The sequence below is a fragment of the Ambystoma mexicanum genome, chromosome 8, assembly GCF_040938575.1.
Source record: "Ambystoma mexicanum isolate Mex_15411 chromosome 8, UKY_AmexF1_1, whole genome shotgun sequence".
Classification (NCBI taxonomy): domain Eukaryota; kingdom Metazoa; phylum Chordata; class Amphibia; order Caudata; family Ambystomatidae; genus Ambystoma; species Ambystoma mexicanum.
In genome coordinates, this window is record NC_090929.1 from 21978972 (window position 1) to 21998540 (window position 19569).

Genomic DNA, 19569 nt, shown 5'->3' on the forward strand with positions numbered 1-19569 from the left:
TATGCATTGCATGTTGCATCCCTCTTCCAGCTCAATTCAATACTGTGCTTAGAAGATTCATCCACAACAATATTCACAAAAATACTCCCAGGTTGTAGTCTTCGTTCATGCCCCTAGGGGCTAAGCTACTCAGCCTGTCTACCCAATAGATTTCTCTCTGGTTCAACCTTTTGGTATGATTCCCTCCCCTTGTTGCTTTTTTGACTACTTCTAGGACTATTACCTTCAATTGAGCTACACTGTGTTTCTTCTCGTCGAAATGACGTGCCACAGGTGACCTTGTGTTTTTGGTTCTGATGTTACTTTTATGTTCATGCCTTCTTTCTTTGACTTTTCTGTTTGTCTGTCCTACGTAAAAGATGCCACAAGGGCAACTCAATCCATAGATCACAACCTTAGTGTCACATGTGGCATAGTCTCTTAGATTGATTTTAGTTCCATTATATGGATGTCTCACATGTGTACCTCTCATTTTATTACAATGACCACAGTTCAAACATGCAAACGTCCCTGACTTTCTTGGTTTCAAAGTGGATTGTTTCTCCATGGGTGGTCTTTCAGCTTTAACTAATGCGTCCTTGAAATTGCGTCCCCTTTTGTAGGCTATAATTGGGGGCTTGGGGAACAGTCTCTTCAACTGTGGATCCATTCCAATTATTCTCCAATTTTTATTGATCATCCTTGTGATATGATGACTTTGTCCTGAGTATCGTAACGCATAAATAAAGGGAAATCCTTCTGGTTTCTCTTTCGGAATTAGTAGTTCAGTTCGTGATATTCTTTCCGTTTTCTCTCTAGCTACCTCAATAATGTTTGCTGGTTAGCCTCTTTTCTTGTATTTGGCGGTCATAGCCAGTTTGGTTTCTTCCAATGTGGTTGGAGAAGATATGATCCGTTTCAAACGAAGAAATTGGCTGTATGGTAGGTTGTTACGTAAATGTTTGGGATGGTGACTCAAATGTAGAGAATTGTTGACATCTGTTTTCTTGTGGTATATATTCGTTGTTATACCAGTTGTTCCAATTTCCAATTCTACATCTAGGAAATGTAGTCTGGGTGTGCCCACCTCCATAGTGAATTTAATTCTGTCATGTATGGAGTTTAGATATTCCAAAAACTCTTCCACCTCACTTTTTGTTCCCCACCAGATCACAAAGATATCGTCTATGAATCTTTTCCATATAATCAGGTGCGTTTTCCATCTTGGCTCAGGTAATATGAGGGTCATTTCTAGGTAGTACATGAATAGGTTGGCATACGCTGGGGCCATAGATGACCCCATGGAGGTTCCTGCCGCTTGTAAGTAAAATTGGTTTCCATATCTGAAATAATTATTAACTAGAATAATTTTACTCAATTCCAATACGAGTACTTTATTTGCTTTACAGTTATCAGTATTCATTAATGTCCATTCCAAAGCTTCCAGTCCATCGTGGTGGGCTATTGACGTGTAGAGACTCTGGACATCAAAAGACACTAGTATGTCGTCCTCTCTGATTTCCGGTAAATTGTTTAAAAAATCAGCTGTATCCTTTAGGTACGTTGTGGTGGCTTGTACCAGTGGTTGTAAGGCTTTATCCACGTAAATTGCAAGTGGGTTGAATATGCTATCCGTGCCTGCGACAATTGGTCTTAATGGGGGCATTTGTAAATTCTTGTGGATCTTTGGAAGTCCATAGAACACATAGTGCTTAACTAAAATCAAGCACTACAACATTAGAAGACACCAAAGTCAGCTAATTAAAGAAATAGCAGATGATCCAAGCCTCACCTTGAAACCAGCGGACAAAGGAGGAGCCATCGTGATAATGGATTCCACATACTACGACACCAAAATTAAGGAATCACTAAATGATGAAGATACTTACGTAAAGATTGGACAGGACCCTACTCCACAGATTGCCAAGATCATTCAAACAACACTAGACAAAGCATTTGAAACAGGTTGGATTTCTGACAAAACAAGGAAATATATGACCCAGGAATTTCCGATTACTCCGGTGTTCTATGGACTTCCAATGCTGGCGATGCTGGCGGCGCTGCATCTGACGTCAACGCCAATTTCCTCGACGTTGACGCCGATCCTCTCGGCGCCGATGCCTGTTCTCTCGACGCCGGCGCCGATTCGCTCGACGCCTTTCCGAGGTACCCCGTGGCACGGGGGAACCCCCTAGGAAGGCTCTGGTTAAGAGCAAGCACTCTCGGGTGCCTTCTTTTCGCCACCTGGAATATATTTCAGAGGCGGATGAGGATTCTGATGGCCTGGTTCCTAGTCAGGTTCCAGATGAAATTGTCTCGGGCCATAGTCAGTTTGACGATTTGAGGCAGTCACTGCATGATGCCAGTGGACTGGACACCTCTCCGGAGGTGGAGTTTTGTAGGCCTGAGCCTGGCTCCCATGCCGATTCCTCGTACCGGTGCCTTATGGCTAGGGTTTCTGAGTACTTGGGATGGTCTGCTCCCCCTCCTTGATGTTGGTCCCCCAACTGACCCGGTACTGCCGTTCCATATGGCTTTACAGAGAAGGGTGGCGGCGGCTTGGACTGCTCCGGAGAGTCTCCCGGCGGTGGGCAGATCCTTGTCGCGAAAATACCGTCCAGCCAGTAGCGACCCCTGCTACTTGACCAGGCACCCCACTCCGGAGAGTTTGGTGGTGCAGGCGGCCCCGGCAAAGCAGGCATCGTACCCTACCATCCCTCCTGATAGGGACGACAAACGTTTTGATGGCTGGGCGAAGAAAGTGTTTTCTTCTGGTGGTATGGCGCTTCAGGCGGCCAACTCCATTTGTGCCTTGTCTCGTTTCACACACACTCTGTGGAACTGTGTTACGTTAGCAGCTGAACATATTCCCGAAGGGGACGAACGGGATGGTTTCCTTGCTATGGTCCAGGATGGTAAGGATGCCATGTGTGAGTCCGTTCAGTCGGGTTTGGATTTAGCTGAATGCGTCAGTAAGTCCATGGCGGCGGGCACCGTGATACGCAGGTTTGCGTGGTTGCGGAAGTCGGGGTTTGCTCCTGATGTGCAGTACCGGCTCCTCAACATGCCCTTTGACGGTGAACACCTTTTTGGCAGCAAGGCTGACGAGAGCCTTGAGAGGTTGCAGACCTCAAAAGCTGCAGCAAAGTCGTTGGGCGCTGCAGTTCGCCAACCTCCGCCTTTTCGTCCTAGGGGACAGCAGTGGAGGGGTGGTTCCTTTCGCTATTACTCGTCCTTCAGTAAAGCGAGAGGAGCTGGCAGTCAAAGAGGCCAACGCAGGGGTACCAGAGGTGGACGACAGGGTACCCGTGGTGCCAACGCCGCTCGGGCAGTTGCCTCTTTGCCCTCAGGTAACGCCGCAGCCGCTCCCACTCAGTCATGAGGCCATGTCCCATAGTTCGCCGGTTGGGGGAAGGCTGGCGCAGCATCTTGTAGAGTGGCAAGCCATTACTTCAGATGTGTGGGTTCTGGAGATCATAACCCACGGCTACTGTCTTCCCTTTCGGCACAGGCCTCGCGACAATCCACCGGGGAACCTCTCTTTGCAGAGTCCGGGTCTGCTCCTTGCGCAGGAAATTCAAGCCCTGCTGGAGAAAGGCGCCATAGAACTGGTGCCTGTAGCGGAAAGGAACAAGGGATGGTATTCCCCTTATTTTTTGATTTCGAAGAAAGACGGGGGATTGAGACCCATCATGGACTTGCGCGGTTTGAACAAACTCCTCAGGAAGGACAAGTTCAAGATGGTTACTCTCTCTCAAGTCCTCCAGGCCCTTCAGCTTCAGGACTGGTTGGTGTCACTCGACCTCAAGGATGCTTACTTCCATGTGCCGATCCATCCCAAGCACAAGAAGTACCTGAGGTTCGCGGTTGGCGACTTGCACTTTCAGTTTCGGGTCCTGCCGTTCGGATTGACCTCCGCCCGAGGGTTTTCACCAAGCTCATGGTCGTGGTGGCAGCGCATCACAGGCAAGGGGGGATTCACGTCTACCCCTACTTGGACGATTGGTTGATCAGGGGGAGCTCTCCCGAGCAAGTCCTGGATCATCTGTCCGTCACCTGCAACTCCCTTCACAGGCTGGGCTTCTCCCTCAATTTAAAGAAGTCCCATTTGATGCCAACACAGTGGCTCCAGTACATCGGAGCAGTGCTCGACACTTCCCTGGGGCAGTATTTTCCTCCCCAGGTGAGGGCTCTTCACATTCAGCAGATTGTGCACAAGTTTCAGCATGCCCAGACGCTCCCAGCGTTCGAGTTCTTGAGGTTGCTCGGCCTCATGGCATCCTGCATTCTTCTGGTGCCAGAGGCTCGCCTGCGGATGAGATCTTTGCATTGGGCACTCAAGACGCAATGGTCGCAGTCCTCTGGCAGGATGTCGGACCCGGTTCAGGTGCCGCCCTCGGTCGCCCGGGACCTTCTGTGGTGGGCCGTCGAAGGCAACTTGATGAAGGGGGCTCCATTTTGGCTTCCCTGGCCGGAGGTGACGATCGTGACGGATGCATCCCTCACGGGATGGGGAGCTCATGCCAACGGGCTGACAGTCAGCGGTCGTTGGTCTCCGTCGGAGTCCAGACTCCATATCAATCTGTTGGAGCTGAGGGCCGTCAGGCTAGCCCTGAAGGCTTTTCTGCCGACTGTGCGAGGAAAGAGTGTCCTGATCCTGACGGACAACACAGTGTCCATGCACTACCTCAACAAAAAGGGGGGGGGGGCAGGGTCACTTCCTCTGTGCAGGGAGGCGATGCAGCTCGAGTTCTGGGCCATCCAGGAGGAAGTTTCGATCTCGGCAGTTCATCTGACCGGAGACGAAAACGTGACGGCGGACGCTCTGAGCAGGCAGAGCGTGATCTCTCACGAGTGGGAGTTGGCTCAGGAGATTCTCAAGTGGATCTCTTCGCCTCCAGTGTCAACCGGAAGTGCGAAAAGGTTTTGCTCGCGGGAATTTCCTCCAAAAGGAGCCTTAGGAGACGCGTTCGTGGTGGAGTGGTCATTCCCGCTGCTGTACGCGTTTCCTCCAGTCCCCGTCATCCCGCAAGTGCTGCGGAGGTTGTCGAAGTTCGGTTCCCGGATGATCCTCATTGCTCCGGCGTGGGCTTGGAGGACGTGGTACCCGGACCTTCTCGACTTGTCCATCTGCCCTCCACATCGTCTTCCCTACCGAGACAATCTGCTCTCACGGGAGGGGGTGTCAGGTTCTCCATCCAGAGGTCAGATCCCTCAACCTTCACGCTTGGCTTCTGAAAGGTTGAGGTATAAGGATTGGGACCTCCCTGAAGACGTGATGGAGGTGTTGCTTTCGGCCCGAAGGCCAGCAACAAAGTCTCTGTACCGTTGCCGTAAGTTCTGCGACTGGTGCAGAGTTCAGAATGTTGATCCTTTTGCATGTGACATCCCCATGTTTCTGTCCTTTTTGCTTTCTTTGGCCCACAGGGGCTTGCAAGTGGGTACCATTAAAGGTTACCTGGCGGCGCTGTCCATCTTTAAGCGCTCGTCTGAAGAGTGTTCTTACTTTAAAATCCCTTTAATTTCACAGTTTCTGAAAGGGCTCACTAATGTGTTCCCTCCGTCACCTTTCCTGGTGCCCGGTTGGGATTTAAACCTTGTTCTTACGTTTCTTATGGGTGCTCCGTTTGAGCCTTTACATTCTTGCCCTTTGAGGCTGTTAACTCTGAAAACTGTGTTTTTAGTTGCGGTTACTTCCGCTCGCAGAGTGAGTGAGTTACAGGCACTTTCAGTTAAGCCACCTTTCACTGTATTTCACAAGGACAGGGTTGTCCTTAGAGTTCGTCCTTCTTTTCTTCCGAAGGTAGTGACGGAATTTCATTTGGCCCAGAAGGTTGTTCTTCCGACATTCTAGCCTCCACCGCATCCTGGTAAGGAAGAGGAGAGGCTCCATAGGCTTGATCCTAGGAGAGCTTTAAGTTTTTGTTTCACGCATGTCCCGGGTCAGAGTGGACGATCAACTCTTTATTGGTTACGCTGGAAAGCGTTTGGGGCAAGCTGTGACTAAACAGACTTTGGCTCGCTGGATTATTTTGGCCATCTCGGAGTGTTACCGTTTGGCGGGTAAGGACCCACCGGCTGGCTTGCGGGCCCATTCTACCAGGGGTATGGCTGCATCTACTGCCCTGCAGAGGGGTGTTCCTATTCGCAACATCTGTGATGCAGCCACCTGGGCTTCAGTACACACATTTGTACGTCACTATTCCCGCGATTCCATCCGAGGACAGGATCTGGCCTTTGGCAAGGCGGTCCTTTGCTCTGCTATTTGATTGGCTATTCTAAATTTTGATTCTAAATTCTTTCCCTCCTCCTTGCTCTGGTACTGCTTTGGGAGTCTGTCATAGATATGGAATGCGTCGGAGGACCCAATCCCCTCGAAGAACAAGTTACTTTCTTACCTGGTAACGTTCTTTCGATGGGATGGTCCGACGACGTATTCCATATCGCACCCGCCCTGCCTTCCCCGCTGCAGAATTTCTTTTGCGATTGCAGCTTGCGTTCCGCAAGGCTTTGTGTCTGACTGGCAGTTGACTAATAGCACACGTTCTGGGGGGAAAAAACTACAACTGAGGCTACGGGCGTTGTGCGTCCTACTTATCACATCGGATGACATCGGACGTCGGAGGAGGTCCTCGACGACGGCGCATCGACGTCATCGACGCAGGACGCAGACGACGAAAAAAGTTTCCGAAGCAGCACAGCTGTGGTGATTACATGTCAAAGATATGGAATACGTCGTCTGACCATCCCATAGAAAGAACGTTACCAGGTAAGAAAGTAACTTGTTCATTTCATGAATCAGGAGATGAGTATATAGTTGGACATTAGAGAATTTAAGACTAAAGTACACTAACGCCTAGTGGAATCTTCTAATTTTCGTTCCGATAAACGGCGAGATTAGTCACAATTTTCTACACGGAATACACTTTCGGTTCAGATCATATTGACAGTGAATCATCATGATCTAGACATCCATAGTCATTATCACCTCTCTAAACTGGTGACACATATGAATATCAACTTGTTGATACTTATTTACACTACACGAGCGTGACGTCATCACGCCGCCGCGTGATGTCACCACGCAAACGCGTCATCACCGTGACGCTTACATACGCTTACATAAACAAAAGCGGCCATTTTGCGGATCTCTTCTACCGCGGCAGCTTAACAAGATTAGGAGAACGAACTGAGGTAAGCACTAAAACGCCCTAAAACCATGGGGAATTCAGAACCATATGTACATAACCATTGAGGACTTAATAGACTGGAGCATGAGTTCTAAACTCAATGAAGTAGTAATTACATATTAATTCTCTACAGATTCACCATCGGGTGTAAAGTTAACCCACTCGACTAGGAGGACAATTTGAATACCCCTTACTGGAACAAGGACATGTATCATCGGATTATGGTACCGGTTGATCTCCTGAACAAAAATCGTCTCTTTAGAACATTGATTGAGGAATACTGACGTAGGAGAGTGGCATCTGAGCACCCATTGGTGCATCAGCTGAGGACAGCAAACGGGTAACTCTTGAACCATTGGTATTACACCATGACTCTTATTATCCACATATGGGTCTTTATCACAAGAACCTTTCTGGAAGTGTAAACAATAGTAGGTTCATCCTTATATTTATTCTTTTAACCTTACATGCCGATTTCACTAGCATAACAAACGGTTGCTTTAAGAAAGAACACAGGTAATTATGAGATGAAAATGAATGACCGATATAAAACAAGAAAATGTAAATGTAACAGATGAGTGACAATACTCTATTTACGTATTTGTTGTAGATGTGATAACTGCGCATGAAAAAGGATAGACAACTCCTGAGGAAGGGGATAGAAAACCCCGAAACGCGTAGAGACACATAATCTAATATTGGATGTTCAATAAGAAGTATTATTGAAAGGAATGAAAAACTATCTGATATTAATGATTTGAATTTGTTTATCCATACCATGTTGAAACAAAACATAAGTCAAAAGCTAATACCAATTTCGAAATGCACTTTGTTTGAATAATAATGAAGATTGGAAAAGAATGTTCTTTTTACTATAAATTGATTGATGAAATACATCACAAGATTGTTTGATACTATTCTTTTGAAATTTACGTTTATAATAAGGTTTGAACCTACAAAAAACATATTACTTTTTGGTTGTATTTACAATAAACATTGGGTGTGCAGGGGACGGGAGAGATCCACAAGGTTGTGGACATCTGTTGTATTGTATTGCTGGATGACTGGCACAAGCGCTTCTGGATAGCGGCTCACAGGTGACCATCGTTTGAGCTGTTCTACAGAAAACACCCTGAGCCTATCCCATTGTAGCCCTTGGCTGGGCTGAACATTCTTGGCGTGGGAGACAACCCTTGCAAATATCTGGGGTACATCTGGGTCAGACTGAAGTTTCCACGCAATGTAGCTGGAGACTGGCTCTGGTCTGCAACATTCCAAGTGAAGATCCCACAAAACTGGTGGGGATTGGCCCCAATTCCTCTATGTTCGACACACTGGCGCATTATTTCGGGAGATGGCTGGACCAAGATATGCCAGCACTTTGTCCATGCACCCCATGTACCAAAAGGCGGAGCGATCCGCTCCAAAGCTCCGCCTGATGGACCCATTGAAGATGTTTGCACAACCCGGTTCAGGCAGATCACAATCCCGGCACACACTACTGTGATGGTTCCTGGCAGAGTGTGACTCAGCGGGGAGCAAAGACCAAGACATCTGGTGATGGAGGCACCAGAACGTGGAGAGCTCCCGGGGGGGGTGGAGGGGTGGTTACTGCTACAGCGGACCCTTGTGACACTGGATGGAACGAACCTGAAGACCATCAAGGTACTGATCATTAATGTGACCATTAGGACCATCCATGTACCAGGATGCACCATTGCACAGTTCCACATGACCGCATCTGTAGCCCCAGCGAGTGTTGCCACCAGCTCATCCGAGACTGCGTTGGATCTGAAGACCTTGGACTTTTGGAAACTTCCCTGATCTGAGAGGGACAAGGACCACCTGAGGGAGCAGCTCGCCCTGCGCACCGAGTCATTCTCAACAAGCTCCTGGGACCAAGGCCCATGCGGTCGAAAATCGGAATCCGGGTGTCTGATGACACTCCCTTCAGGATGCGGTCGTGACACCTGGCCCCATGCGACTTGGAGGATGTACGCTGCCATCTGGATGATCTTCTGCAGGCAGGAATTATGCAGGAGGCGCGTATGTGCATCGAGTAGTCGACTCAGCACCTGCACTATACACTATGCCTCAGGTGGACGGGGGGCACTGGACTGCCTGACTGGGAGTACGTGTTTTTCGGTCCTGGACTTGTGGAGTGGCTACTACCAGAACCCGATGCATCCGGCGGATTGTGAGAAGACCTTTTTCAGCTGTCCCTTGGGTTTTTATTAGTTTGTCAGGATGCCTCTGGGGATCTCCGGTGCACCAGTGACTTTTCAATGCCTTATGGAGAAGACCGTCTGCAACCTTAACTTCCTGGAGGTGCTGGTGTACCTAGATGACCTCATTGGGTTCGGGAGGACCCTGGAGGATCACAACAGGGGGCTCATGAAGGTGCTGAATCGCCTGCGGGAGTAGAGGCTAAAGGTCAGTGTGGACAAGTGCCAGTTTTGCCAGGCGAGTGTCAAGTACATCAGGCACATTGTCTCGTTGGATGGCATCGCTGTGGATCCGGCAAAGATGGATGCCCTCACCTGGCCAAGACCACAAACACTCAAGGAGTTAGTTTCCGGGGATTCCTACTACAGGTTTGTCGCTGGAAACGCCAGTATTGCCCGACCACTTGTGGACCTCACAAAAGGGTACCCCCTACCCAGAGGATCCAGAAGAACACTACCAACTGCGGACCATTTATATAATCCACGGGAGCACTTTGGTGAGCGTTGGACTGACCAATGCCAGCAGGCCTTCGAGGAGCTCAGTCATGGCCTAAGCGGATCCGTAGTTATCTTACATCCTGCATGTGGACGCAAGTTTGGAGGGATTGGGGGCCGTTCTCTACAGACCGTCGCTTTCACCAGCCGAGGCCTGCATGCAGCAGAAAGGAGTTACCCAGTCCACAAGTTGGAATTGTTGGCATTGAGGTGGGCCGTTGCAGAGAAGTTCCAGGATTACCTCTACAGCGCCACCTTCATGGTGAGGACGGACAACAACCCCTTTACGTATGTGTTGGAGTTGTCAAAGCTGGATGCTACCAGACACTGTTGGCTCGCTGCACCGCCTACATACAACTTCAGTCTACAGTATGGACCAGGGCGCACTAACATTGATGCCAATGCGCTCTCTCTGGCCTCATGCTCCTCCAGAGGATACAGTTGGATCCACCATGTGAAAGGTGTTGTCTTCAGCAGGCGTAAGAGCGATCTGCCAGGCTGAAAGTCAGCAGGAGCCAGACAGAGCTAGGAACGTGGATTGCTTGGGATCCTCAGCTGAGGTGGTCCCCGCCATCTACTGCAATATCACCAGTGTGGAGGAATCTGAGCTACTGTGTCTGACCCAAGATGACTCCAGAATCGACTTTCTCAAACTGGAGATGCACAGGTAAGGTGTGCAAAACATCATAGTAGTGGCAGACCACACCATTCTCTATGCACAGGGGTTTCCCACAAAAGATCAGCGTGCCATCGCTGTTGCCCACGTGGCTGGCCGACCAGGATTCATTCTGACCGGGGATCGGACATTGAATCGACACTCATCAAGCAGATGTAGGAGCCGGTTGTCATCAAGAAGACCCGTACAACTCCATATAACCCTCAGGGAGATGCCCAAGTGGAGAGGTTTAATCGGACCCTCTTGGCCATGTTGGGCACCCTGAGGCCAGAGGAGATGGAGTCAGCATGTGGCCACCTTGACCCATGCGCCCAACTGTATGAAGAATGCCACTGGGTTTACACCATATTTCTTGATGTTTGGAAGGGACGCCCGGCTGCCTGTAGACCTGTGTTGTGGAGTGTCTGCAGATGTAACGGGCAGCAATAACTACACCAGCTATGTTAAATGGCTGAAGCGTCCACTGGAGCAGTCATATCAGCTCGCCCAGGTGTTAGGGAGAATTCTCAGAATGTGCTAATTCCTCTCTACCTTATAGCCCTCCAGCTCTTTTGTTAAACTTTGGGACTCTGAACTTTTTAATTCTGTTTGTTTTCTGTGTTTATTTCTTTGAATATGGAGTTTTAGATAACTCCATAGGCATCTTCTATTTTGTGTTACACAGCACCCTCAGTGCAGTGACACAGGGAAGCTTTTCAGGCTGTCCCAAGGTTTAAATACCTTCTCTGGGATAAACTACTGTTTCCCAGAGAATGTAAGGTTAAATTGACTTTACTAGTCTTTTTAAATTCCTAGACCCAGCACACACTATCTTCCTATAGAGTGCTGGAGGGGTTACCTAGTATCCCCTGTCTAAAAAACTCATGTAGCAGTCAAATGCTACCATTTCCTATCGAAGTAGCTGGTGGCAGTGGTTTTACAATGAACTACCATGATTTTTCCAGACAGCGGACACCGGTAGCTAAATATCGTGGGAGCCGTGTTTTTCAAGATGGCGCCTAAAGCCCCCTTTTATTTATTTTTTTAAACAGGTCCCAGTCTTTTTTACACATTTCTTTTCGGAAAGGTCCTTCTAGAGTTTGTCTCTGCGCGCCAAACCATGTTTGGTCCCTTTGTTTCTATGCCTTTGGTGGGCTTCAGGACTGAAGACCGCTGCCTCTGGCGTCTGAGTGTCTGGGGTGGACAGGACATGAGGGCGGTGCCCGCAACTCCCTATGCTTAGTCTCCTAGGAGACCCAAGTGCACTCTGGCGTGATCGGCTGGCGGACTGTCCGGAAAGGACAGCCACCCTGCTGGGTGAGTGGCAGCTAGGCTGGAATGAATGGGAGAAAACTGTTTAAATGGTGAGTCTCTTGGACTGAAAAGCAGTGTAGACCACTAAAACGAAAGAACCAAAGACGAGCTGGAAAAGGATGGCTGCTGTAACTACTGGACTGTTGGTTTGCCCGGTGGAGCCCTGCTGCATGTCTGATAACGCCAAGTTCAGCTCGAAAGAGAAGCCCTTTCAAGGACGACTTCTTCCTTTTGTCATGTCCACTGGTCATTGGCCAGTCACTCCACATCCTGCAGGGTCCCAATGGACCCAGTCTTGGTGCCTTTGGCACCAAACTCATTATAAAGTGTGCTTTGCACACAGACTGTTGAAGGCACGTGCATCTGAGCAGGGCCGGGCCCTAGCGATGCATGGAAGGCACGTGCAGGAGGAGTGGCAAGGTGGGGCCTCAGGGTGGGGCTATATAAGACGGCCCCACCCGCATGCTGGCGCTTTGCGTTCGTCTGCTAGAGCAGCGTAACGCTTACTGCCGTTCAGAAGACCTTACCTGTTTCAGCACGTGTATCCTCAGTCTCCAGAACCCTCCAGCATCTTACCTTGAGGTCAGCCACACCACTGCTTCACTTTTGCAGCAACGCGTGCATCTTACCCGAGTCACAGCCGCACCCTCACTGGAAGCACTGCGATCGCTTCACTTCAGCAACTACGCACGCATCTTACCTGGGTCAGCCGCGCCATCGCTGGAAGCACTATCCATGGCAGACAACAGTCTATGCCTCAACTCTGACAAGACGGAACTCCTCCTGGTAGGTTCCCCGACATACTAAAAAATCTAGATGCCCAATTCAGCCACTTCACCATTGACTCCATTAAAATTCTTGTCTCCGACTCTGTCAAAACTCTGGGAGTCTACCTGGACTCCAGCCTATCCATGGATAGACAAGTCAGCGCAATAGCCTCAGCAGCTGCATATCATGCCAAACTTATCAACGCAGTCAGACCCTTTCTCTCCAAAGAGAACTGCACCAACATAGCCAGAGCCATCACCGGCTCCAGGCTAGACTACTGCAACGTACTCTTTCTAGGACCCTCCAACAAAAACTTAGAGAGACTACAAGTAATACAGAACAATGCTCTCCGGGCAGCCCAAGGCATTGCTAAAAGAGAACACATCTCTGAAGCCAGAAAACTAGCCCACTGGCTCCCAATAAAGGAAAGGATCGTATTCAAAGCCCTGACACTGACCCACAAGTGCATTCACCTCACTGCTCCAGCATACCTCTCACAAAGGATCCACCCCATCTCCACTACCAGGCCAACCAGATCACCGTACACCAACATGCTCTTGGTGCCACTAGTAAAAAGAGTAAAAGCCGGCGGATCCAGCTTCCCCTATCTCGCGCCCACTCACTGGAATGCCCTACCTCCCACTATCCGAGGGGAGGCCTCCCTCACCACCTTCCGCAAAACTCTGAAAACTACCCTCTTCACATAAGGACCGACACATCAGCACGAATACTTATCATATATGTTGTAATATACGTCCCAATGCAATATCTGTAACAACAGTATGATATCTTGTAGTATTCATAATGTGTCAACAATCGCTATCATGCCTGTACCATGTAACTAAGTTATTGCAAGTAACAGCGCCTCAATGCCCCTGGGCTTCTTGCACGCTATATAAATATAAATAAATAAAATCGCTTCCCCTTCTGCAGCCACGCGCATATCTTACATGGATCTGCTGCCCTCGCGGGTGGCGCCTGGCATCTTAACCAGTCCCGAAGCTTCCATCAACACAGGATCTTCTTCCGACGCACCATCCTCGAGGGTCTTCATCTCCAGCCGCATGTCGGAGTTCGGAAACCGCCCATCAAGCAACGTTGAGCTGCACTTGCAAAAGGAAAGGAAACACAAGGTTAGCACTTGCATAGACTTTCATACTCTAAGCAGCGAGCTTCATGTAGAGGCACTTACCTCTGGTAGCTCCCCCGGAGTAGACTTTGGCATCACACGTTCCTGGGCATTTTCATACCTAAGGGAGAGAGAGAAAGGACAATATAGGGTTACGGACAATCATGGAGGAAGATTAACACAATCAATACGAACAATAATCATAGTTACAAAACTTACCTTCAAGACGCAATGGTCGCAGCCGGTCTGGACCTTCACGCTGAGGACCAGTGACGCAAACAGGTCCATCTACAGCCCCCCTGCTGGAAGAAAGCAGGACGCAGAGTTCATCTTTCAATAAAAACAGGAGCAGAACCAGTTAACGCAGTGGCTGGGGGAGAAAGCTGATCCACGGGAGCCAGGTCCAGGGAGAGCTCCAACCGCGCCCCCACAGAGACCCGGTGAGCGTAACACCTTTTGAGTTGGTGGGACCAATCAACTCGTAAGCCACCTGGATACCATTCTCAGAGCTGGTTAGGATTAACCAGGGGTAAGGACACCAGCTTGTGTGCTTGAAGAAACAGCAACATAATTGAAGAATTGCCAATTTGCCAGCTTTGTGACCAATCTCCGTGCAGTGCAGGAGTGCCCCGACATCCTCCCTCTTGTCCCCACGACTGAGGCTCAGGAACAGCGAGATCTGCAGGAACAGAAGTCTTCAGCTGCATGTTTTTCTTCAATAAAAGGTACTGTGAAAACCCGACCGAGAGAACTTACCTCTCACTTGCGAAAGTGCGTACAACTTTGGCAACTTGCAGGACTAGTCAGCTTGTGACCCGACATACGAACCTTTCTTCCGTGAACTACTTCGAAGAACCGGGGCAAAGACTTTTCCGTTTTAAATACCAGAACCGTTTTTACCTATGCAAGACATTAGTCCATTGACTTTGGCCTACCTATTGCATTGAATCAACTCCTCTGGTGAACTCGAACTATTTGCATTGTTTGAGTATCTGTAATATTCGTTTTTATTAACTTATGCCTTTTTGCTCCTACTTCAATGCTATTTGGCTACTACTTCAAGGGAGCTCAACTGCTTAGTATTCAGTATTGTAGTATAACTTTTGTGTGATATTGGTTGCCTCATTTAGTGAATGCTTTATAAATGATTAATAAATTAAGTGTTTTTACCAAGAAACCTTCAGTCTAAGTGTCTATCTGAATACTTGTCATTGTAGACCTTTGTGCAACACCCTTACAAGCTCACATTCCCTCTTGAGATAAGTCTGGCCGCTCAGCTCGCTACCAATAACTGTGTGCTACAGACTTCTACCAAAGGCTGGTTTTGCTTACATCTGTAGTCCTAGTTGTGTGTAGTGGTCCCAGAGGGGACTGCATGCAAACTCTGCCTAACACCAGGCTGCCGCGGAGAAACGGCAGAAGGGAACAAACGCTGATACGACACCAAGGTAATGTTCCATGCTCTTGAACCTGGCAATCATGTGTTGAGCTGCAGTCTGGGAAAGAGGACGCAACGAGCTAGGTGACAAGTGGGAGTCTCAGCCTTTCATCATAGAGCATCAGCTGAGCAAGCTCCCTGTCTACCGACTGTGAGGAAGGACGGACAAGGAACATCAAGACCTTGCACCAGAACCACCTGCTCCCAGTCAGGGATGAGGTTGAGCTGACACGGGAGGTGACCGATGAACCAGTCAAGGGGCCGGTGACGAGACCGCAGCGACTCCGTGTTGAAAGGCCAGAAGAAGATCCTTTGAAGGCTTAATCCCCAGAAGCTTCTCCAACTTCTGAGGACGCGAGACAGGTCAGCCGGAAGCCAGTGAAGACGCTGATGTTGAGTGATCTGATGGGCATCTACCCAGTCCAAGAGTTAGATCTGGCACTAGTGTGGGTCCCTACACCCGGTGATCCAGATCCCACTCCTAGGGAACCTGAACCCCATTCTAAGAGTGTTCCTCAGAGGTAGTTCCTGATCCTGCTTCAATTTCCCCAGCCATGCTGGACATGATGGAGGAACCCTTACCTCCACTGGAAGATAGGGTCCCAACTTCGTGCCGAGAACTTCGCCAAGTCTGGGGGAAAACCTACCCTAGGCCTGGGCTGCTCTGTCATACCACCAGGGAGACCAGACCGGTTATGAGGTTAACCTATGATCCACCTGGGATACCTGATACCCCCTTATTCCTGCCATGGACTTGGAATCCTGATATTTGCTGTGAAAGCATTCTTCCAGTCCATTCCCCTCAGTCTTCCGTCCCTCCCTCAATAGAGCAGGTTCCTAGGAGTTATGGGGTACTGTGGGAGGGGCCTGAGGCTCAAGGTACTGGGTGGCAACCAGTGGCCTGTCCCAAATCATGGCTAGACAGGTTTATTGACCAGGCCAAGGCTATCCTCAGGGCTGAGGATAGTTCAAAGGGGGGAGCATGTAACCCCTGGTCGTGGGAGAAAAAGGCTTCCCGGTGCATGAAGCCGCCCCAGAGAGAATATGGTGCCCAATGCGAGCCGCGCCGGGACCCAGAAGAATGGAAGAAGTTGGAGTAAGGGACCCTCACACGTGGGCACGCAAAGGTCCCTTTGCGCTAAAATAACTGGCGCGAGTGGAGCACCAGTGACACATAAATCCTTTAACAGGTTTAGAGGCACTGCGCTCAGCGCCGGTGACTGCCACAGTCCGGGCCCTTATATTGGCACTCCCCTGATTAGCAGGAGAGTGCCTATAATCATTGCTGCCCCCCCGCCCCGTTGCCTCATAAACGGCCACATTCCAGGCACATCTAATTACTGGCGCTGCCCATAGCAGTTGAGTGCCCAATGTGGGTTTAGCCCTTCTGGGCTTAATCTAAGCCAATGGGACAACCCCCCCACCCCCAATCAGGTGGCCCACCTGGACACCCTGAGCCACACTTGGCAGACGTTGCCCAGGTTGGGAAGTGCTGTGGGGGTGGGGGGGCTCCCCACGCTCCCTCCACGTGCTGGGATGCATCTGGCATACGCAGCCCAGACCATATAAACACTTTGGGATCCCCCACGCTGCAAGTGAGTGCTGGGCTGCATCTTGCCAAGCAGCCCAGCCCAATTGACTTTTAGGGCCTCCATCCCTGCCTGCTGCTGTCTGCTACCACCTGCCTCAGATGAGCCTCCACAGAAGAGCGCAGAGAGGGAGAAATGTTGAGACCAGCAGCAAGGACATTGAGACAACCCTGGCCAGGTTGTCTTGCAAGTAAGGTCTTGATAAATAGTTTTGATACAGTGCACTGTATATATTTTTATAGGCATTTTATATTTTTAAAGAACTTTTTTTATATTTTTGTGTTTTTTTAGTAACGCAGCTGCTAGATTTAGTGTAGTCTGGTCTACCCCTTTTGTAAAAAAAATTAAACTCTCAAAACCCTGCTGGTGTACTGGAAAAAAAGTATATAAGAAAGCTTAAAACAACTGAAAAGAACTGTACCAATTGCAGTACGTATTAAGCTAAGACTTTTGAATGTGCACAGGGTTTAGCTTGACCCGTTGCAGGACCACTTCGATTTCACAATTCACATTTGCCACCTCTCAGTTGGGCACCCACGTGGTACCGGACCACTCTGTATATAGTATCCATATTGGCTTCAAAAGTTGTCACTCCTTGGATATTCCATTATATTTGCATTGCTCGTCACATACGCTTCACACACTGCTCTCTGCAGATTTCTTCATACAGTGTTGCTGCTTGCAATCTTGGTTCTAACACAGACTGGTCTAGCAGTCTCCCTGACTCACTGGCTGTGCTGACTTTACTGGTGCTGCTTTGTTGTAGAAGCCAAGGACAGTACCATGGCGTCAATCGCTCCTCTCCGCCTTGGCTATCGACACAGGAGAGCCCCGGGTACCTTCGACACACAATACACCTTTCTTCAGCTTTAATTCCCGGTTTCATGTTTCTTATTTTCGAGGGCTCGTGGAAGTAGCTTTTTTTTTTCTCTGAAAAGGTAAAGGGCATTTAGCTCCTTCATCCCTCTCTGGTCTTGCCGCCTTTCTCCTATTAAACTCGATGTGCTTTCATGCTCCGCCATTTATCAGTGTGGGGATGTTTGATGGAAGTCGGCTCTATATAATCAGTAATTGCCTGACTCTGCCTAACCATTGTGTTGGGACATGTCCGGTACACAGCTCAGGTGTTTGCCCATTTTCTCTTACAGTGAGCTGTAAGAGAAAATGGTAGGATGGGGAAAAGGTGATGGGGAAGGGGATACAGCGTCTCACCATCCTGTGCCCCACTCTAAGACCCTCCCCACCCCCCATCCAGGTGATCCTCCTGCACTGGTCCACCCCCAGGAACTGGATCTAAAAGCGATGGCAGTGTCCTGGCCACCTGGATGACAGATCCCCAGGAACTAGCTGGTGAGACACCTGGTTTCTCACACCTCCTTAGGAGTTTTTGGGGAAAATACCTGCCCTAACCTCTTGATCTTCCATAGCCTTAACTTCTTCCTATCAAAGTACACCTGGGTGATCTCGAACCCAGGTGAGAGGGGTTTGGAGACAGGTAAGAGGCGGGTCAAGTTATGAAGGGTTAAGTTGTATATTATGTGCCCGCTTACACTTGTCTCACTATAAAGTGCGTTGGAAGATCACCCCGGCTACATACAGCTACCCGCTATTGGTGGAGTCTGCTCTTTCATTTTGAGTGACACACTGTACAAACTCTGTGAAATCAAAAAGTGGTGTGAAACCTGCAGCGGGTCATAGATGTGTATGTTTACTTAACTTTAATTGTATAAAGTATGTGCCTTAGTGTTGTACTGTATAAAATTACATATTTTTTGGACTTGGTGTGTGGTTTCTTTTTTCATATTTGTAAGTCATTCATTTTGAAATGCTTTATTCTGTTTGACTATACGCAGAAGAGGAATTGATGCATATTGCAGAATAGCAAGTAAACACAGATAATTGATACCACATACACTATGCACGAGACAAGTTTTACCTGACAGGTTAAAATACAGAATCTTCTAAAATGGATGCCTCCAGTTGGGGGGAGCTTCTAGGAGGAGAGCAAGCTTGCAGCATCTCACGAAGTTCCACTTATTACTCTCACACTGCCCAACAGTTTACTACTTAAAAGCCAGGCGCGATGGACATGTCTAGCTATGGCGTAGATAACCTTTCAATCCAAGGAGCAGTAGGAAAGCAACATAGTGTTGCGTATGTTGCTTATATGCAACATCAACAAAATCGGCCTGAGGTACCTTTGCCTCAGGGGCAATAAAACAGGAAATATTAGCGTTAAGTAGGGTAAAGATTAACCTGCAGTGCTACAAAAGGGGCATATAGTATTGGAAACAGACCACGATTGAGTATAACACGCCAAAGGCAAAAATCCTAGCCTGTAACATATATAAAGTGAGTGCTCATATGGAGGGTAAATCTCATCCAGCAAGTGTTTACAATTCCCCAGCATGTTAATGTGCAAGGTTGCTGGGCCTTTCTTTAGGGCACAAGAAAATGTCACCAATTTTGCCCTAGCAACAGAGGCTTTCATGGTAATTCTAGAGCCAGAAAAACATTCCAAGAGGGCGAGCCAAAGAGATCCTGCATTCAGCCCCATTAATATAGTTTTCATATGCCGGACCACCCACAGTTAGCGGCACGATCGAACTTGAGGTGTTGGCAGTACTGCACAACTGTACCTCTCCTTAGTTCAGCCTGATGGCTCAGCATTGCTACCCTTAAGATAGTGGTCAAGTTAGAAACTGGTTTTGACAACCCTTTTGCCCTAGGTTGGCTTCTCGAAGTCCTACCTCAGGTAGTGACTTTGGAAAGCCCTCACAAAACTTA

The 19569-nt window shown here is 48.8% G+C and overlaps 1 protein-coding gene across 2 annotated transcripts in view; it reads left to right on the forward strand.

Annotated features, from left to right (window-relative positions):
- GLE1 (GLE1 RNA export mediator) overlaps positions 1 to 19569 on the forward strand; it is a 570581-nt gene that overhangs the window by 450062 nt on the left and 100950 nt on the right. The gene's annotated exons all lie outside the window — the stretch shown is intronic.